A 5,704-nucleotide genomic window follows, 5' to 3' on the forward strand; every position below is an offset into this window, starting at 1 on the left:
CCTGCCCCCCTCCCCCAGTCACCCCAGCTCTCAGCCCACATGGTCCCTGAGCTGAGCTTCTTACACACACAGCTCTGCTGTAGGTGTTGTTACCGTGATCATTTCCATTTGCCAATGAGGGAAATACGATTCAGGAAGGACAGTTTGCCATCCATGTTTCCTCTTTGGTGTCACAAGCTGATGTGAGGAGACACTAGGATGGGGACCCAGGTGGTCTTAACCCATAGTCTACACAATGGTCTTCTTGCTCTATGCCCTGACAAATGCACTATCTGTCTTGGATTTCCACCTCCTGCAGGAAACTACCCTTGGTTGATTTTCCCAATGGTACAGAGAAGTCTAGAGGAATGGACAGGTGAGTTGCCAAGGAATTAATTTTATTAATCTTGGAATTCTTCTGGCAGCTTCAGGTGGGGAGAATTTTGTTATTTTCTACACTCCTGTGGGTTCTACAAGAAAAGAAAAATAAGATGATGAGGGAAGAGAAAGATCCAACTACACTTGGCCTTTGCCAGGTGATGGGTGAGCAATTGGCAAGCTGGGAAGTTTAGAGTGATCCAAGGAGCCAAAGTCCCAGCTTGTGGAGACAGTACCCCGTTGTCCTTGGTGGCCCTGCCCAGAAAGAGCACCATGGGCCCAGGAAGAGCTGGAAGTCAGTGCATGGATCTGATCCTAGGATGATGGGAGACAGCCAGGCTTCAGCTCTCAGAGGGCATTCAATACCCTTGAGAGCCAGTTTTTTGCCAGCTTTGTTGACTTCAGCATCACTTAACCTGGACTATTATTGCCTAGCCAGGGAATGGCTGATTGTTGAATGAAGACATGAATGAAAGAAGAATGGATGGAGCAGATGCTGGCAGGCTTTCCTATCACCATGAAGGTGAAGGACACTTAAAAAAAATGGGATTTAGACACAGTCGTCAGGAACTTTCAGCTGCCATTTATTCTCCCTTGATGCTTCAAACAGTTGAATTTATTTTTAACTCAATCTTCTTTTAAAAGTAACTGCCTGCCAGGCGCTGGTGGCTCACGCCTGTAATCCTAGCTACTCAGGAGGCTGAGATCTGAGGATCGCGGTTCAAAGCCAGCCCGGGCAGGAGAGACCATGAGACTCCTATCTCCAATAAACCACAGGAAAACCGGAAGTGGCGCCGTAGCTCAAGTGGTAGAGTGCTCGCCTTGGGCTGAACAGCTGAGGGACAGCGCCCAGGCCCAGAGTTCAAGCCCCACGGCCGACCAAAAAAAAAAAAAAAAAGTAACTGCCTTTGCTTTCTCCATCTTCAGACTACTAACTCAAGTCCTTACTAGTCTAGGATAGCTTAACCTTGATTCTATTTCTTTCTCGATAGCCTCTCGATTTCTACTTCTCCTTTCAGTCAATGCTCTGAGGTCGTCTACAGTTTTGTTTCTGCTTTCTCTTTTTCTGGGCATGCCTCGACCCATTGGCAACTCCCCAGTCCCCATGACCCCCCCAAAAGCCATGCCACCAGTGTCCATTACCTTATTAATACAGTGCACTACAGTATTTTATTGTAACAAAATTATAACCCACTCAATTTTTCCTCCTTGGTTTGTGCTCTCTTTGATTCTAAGTCTACTTTTAATTCTCTGATCATTTTTCCTTTGCAGACTTCTCTCCCTGCCCCCACCCCAGCCCTTTTATTATTCTTTTCCACGCCATCCTGGACATTTCAACTTCTGTTTGTCTGGCTCCACAAGTTGTTCTCCTTCTATGAATGCTGTGCTTTGCCTCAGCAGTGGTCATGTGACCCACCTAAGCCAATCCAAATCTTCCCTGGGACTTTGGTTAGAATTGTCAGGAAGGAAGCTCTCCTTTCTTGAAGACAATTGGCTTTAGGGATCACCCTGGCTGGGAACTATGAGCTGGGTGAACAGGGGGCCTGCCTGAGAATTAAGTCAAAATATATGGGCACATAGGGTAGAAATACTGTGAGCATGTGAAGATGAAATACCCACTACAGGATGCTGAGGCTTAATTTTGAGTTGATGGCTTTTGGGAAGTGATGGATGCTGCGGTCTCTGACCTAATCAATGAGTTCATCCCCTGATGAATACAAAATACCACGGCATTACTGGAACTTGCTGGAAATTAGGAGGTGGGGCCCAGTTGGAGGAAGCAAGTCACTACAGGAATGCAACTGAGGACTCTATTTTGCTTTGGCCTCTTTCTGAATTTCCTTCTCACTGCCTTCTATGTGTCATTTGGTGAGTGGCCTCTGCCACAGGCTCTTGGCTCCTTATTGCTCTGCTGACTGTGGACTCACGATCGACAGAGCCTAAGGACCGAAATACCTAATGTTGAGACAACATAAACCTTCTCCTTGTAAGTTGTGTCCAGCAGCATTCTGTCATAGTAACGCAAAGGCAGACTAGTAATGTTACCTCTGGACTTAGCTACATGCGAGGCTTCAACTACTTCTCCATCCTAGAGTTATAGAAATGAATAAAATAAATGAAGTGGGTTTGAATCAATCCTGAAGAATGTGCCATCTAGCTAGTCTTCCTATCTTAAACCTGGTTCTTGTCAGTATGATTTCCCTGCTGTTGCCAGGGGGATCCGTGTATCATAGGGACTTGGCAGAGCCATTAGCTTGTCGAGTGGTCTCTAGAACCTACCTTGGAGAGGTAAGCTCCAAAGCCCGAGGAATCAGACTGATGCCATCCATGAGAGAAGCTGGCCTCAACGCTCAGCTACAGCAGGTGGCTCCCCGCAGCCAGCCATGGAATATAAGTATTGTACATTGGCCAAAGAGAGCACACCTGGAGAGTGTACTTGGCTTTTAGCCTCCCGGTTTGCCATCTCTTGTCTAAATTGCAGGTTCAAGCTCTTGCACACAGCTCTGGAGACCTTTGTGGTCAGACCAGATGCTTTTGAAGAGTATTTCCTGTCAGTGGATGCTCTAATTACCTTGGTACCCATGCCTTCATCTTCTACAGTTTAGCCTTTTTTTCTCACGATGGTCCATTTCGTGGAACCACAGTCCACCTCACTCTTCCACCATGATATCCTTCAGTTGTACCTGAAGAACAGATTAAAAACTGTTTCCTCCATGCACTCACAGCTTTCTGTATGCTTCTGTCCTTGTATGTGACGCATGCAGATACACTGCAGCAACCGTACCTTCTCCTCTTTACCCACTGGAAGAATTTATCACTGTCACCCAAGTCTCAAAAGACTGGAAACTAGTTGGTCAGGTGCTGGTGGCTCATGCCTGTAATCTTAGCTACTCAGGAAGTCAAAATCTGAGGATTGTGGTTTGAAGCCAGCCCAGGCAGGAACAGCTATAAGATTCTTATCTCCAATTAACCACCAAAAAGCCAGAAGTAGAGTTGTGGCTCAAGTGGTAGAATGCTAGCCATGAGCACAAAAGGTCAGGGACAGTGCTCAGACCCTTGAGTTCAAGCCCCAGAACCAGCGTGCTCACACACACACACACACACACACACACACACACACACACACACACACTTTCCCAACCTGTTTCAGAATGAAGGTCTGGAGATAGGATCAAAAAGATAAGAGGGGAAATCTGCTGAAGAATTCCTGAAAAAATGTCTTTTCTGTAAGCGTGAAGGAGTACTTTTTAATTTCTGCCTCGTGATATAGTTCTGAGAGACTGTGGGCAACTATGAGGAGGGAATCTAGGAAAATCATGTAGCGACTGAACCTGAAATGCTCAACCAACCAGGAACTTTCTCCTCCTGAGTTTTGGATATGTGAGATGTTGTAACAACCCTGGAAACATTCTAAGTGATATGGAATGTTAGGTGTGCCTTGGTTAAGTGCTTTTCTCTTCTGTTATTGTGTAAGTTCTTGGCGGTGGTGGGGGGGTGGGGGATGGGGGTGGCGAGAGACCATCTTCTCACTGGTGTATAGCACAGAGTCAGAATTCAGTAACTGTTCACTCAAGCATTTCTGTGTGCCCACCAAGAGTGACAGTAAAAAATGTGTGCAAGACAACTTGTGTGCTCCTATTGTGGAGCAAGCACCTGAGGTCTGGGGCATTGAATGAGGTCTGGGGATCCTGAATGAGTAGCCCCTCCCGGGGAATTATGGGAACGAAGGCTCTGACACTAATGCTACATCACCTCAGTGGAATTACCTGGTGCTACTTAAATTGTTTATTCAGACCTTTATTGGCTTATATAAAAGCTTACTATAAATTCTACATGTGCCCATCAGATAAATGTGTAGTGCCTTGCTTAAAGAAGGGAAAGATGGGACAGGGGTGGGGAAGGGGTTGATCTGTCCCCTCGTCCACATGGGGGACTTTTCCTGTTCTGATGGGGGCCCTTCACCTCGTGGATCAGCGAGACAGATCATAACCAGCTGCTGCCATAATCTCAAATCCATCCAGTGCGTTGGCCTTCCCTGGGTCCTGTGCTCTGCTGTTAAATTTTGGAGGTCACCACTGGTCTTTTTGGGATTCCATTTTTTTTAAATTAGAATAGTTAGAGTATTGCAACAACTTTGGCTAGGAAAATGGTGTAGCAAATCAACACGGCAAGGCGACTTTGGAGACTCCGCTTGGCATTTCCTGGTCCTTTAAGTAGGTACATTTAATTTTACGGTTTAATTTTATAGAAATCTGCTGAATTTGTCATACCAAGCATTTTGGAGAGCCTTGTAAACTAAGAGCAGGCATTAAAAAAAATACAGCCTCTGGACTCTTTTGTTCCTTCTAACCAGGGAGAAAATTACTTTAGATTGCAATATGAACTTCACAAAGGAGCCATTCCCTTTCCACACTTCCATACCCATGTTCACAAAAGTCCTACTCTCCTCACTTTGAGGTGATACTCAGGCAGTGCGATCATATCCCCACGTGACCTGCAGACTCTGGCTTTACAACCTCTTTAGTCAGGAAAGACTGCTCTCACAGGGAGGGTCTGTGTGGGGTGGGGTAGGATGGACTGAGGACCAGTGAAGATAGCTTTGGACCTAGATCATTAGTGACTACACACAAGAGGCCAGTGTGTGTGTGTGTGTGTGTGTGTGTGTGAGTGTGTGTGTGTGTGTGTGTGTGTGTTCTAAGGTTAGGTTATTTTTCCATTTTTTGCATGGCGACCCATTTGCTTCTCTTTAGTGTCAAATTGAAGTCTCTCAGCCTGGACCAACAAACTGGGCTGTATCCTGTCAAGCTCTTGGCTGAGTCCCCCTCCCCCCTCACTTACCTCTGTGACTCCCTGGAATCTGGTCTCTTCCCCACACATCCTTGGGGGCCTTCCAGATGCAGTCTTTTCTTCCCCCTAGACAACCCCAGACAGAAAGATGCCCTTGAGTCTCTTTGATTAGTAACACAACTTTGAGATGTCTCCCTTTGTGTTACAGTTCATTTGTGGCCTATTCTAGCCATTCACTCATCCACCCATCCACCCAAATTATATGCACGGGGCCTCTCTTACTTATCAGGTCTCATTGTAGGAGCTGAGGGTCTAGCTGTGAGTTGGCCAGGAATAGCCTTTCTTCTAGACTTTACATTTTAACTTAAGGAACAATAACAAATAAATATGAAACAGAAAGTCAGACAGGGAAATTGCACTGAAAAAAAATGGAGGTCCTGAGAATGAACCTCTTCCATCCCAATGCTGCAGGTGTGGGGTCTACAGCCCCGCCCAGAAGGGTTTGAACGACATTTAAAGGCCTGGCTGCAATTTTCTTTGTGGTGAATTGTAGTGTAGG

General features: G+C 46.1%; 1 long non-coding RNA gene across 1 annotated transcript; it reads right to left on the reverse strand.

The window, feature by feature from the left end:
• Window positions 1–385: 385 nt before the first annotated feature.
• On the reverse strand, window positions 386–5,266 carry LOC105997715. Its single transcript, XR_001175660.1, has 3 exons — window positions 5,197–5,266; window positions 2,930–3,041; window positions 386–449 (listed from the first exon to the last, which is right to left on the reverse strand). It is a non-coding gene; the product is annotated as an uncharacterized LOC105997715 (long non-coding RNA).
• Window positions 5,267–5,704: the final 438 nt, after the last annotated feature.

Source organism: Dipodomys ordii, unplaced genomic scaffold (assembly GCF_000151885.1).
Source record: "Dipodomys ordii isolate 6190 unplaced genomic scaffold, Dord_2.0 Scaffold151, whole genome shotgun sequence".
Lineage (NCBI taxonomy): Eukaryota > Metazoa > Chordata > Mammalia > Rodentia > Heteromyidae > Dipodomys > Dipodomys ordii.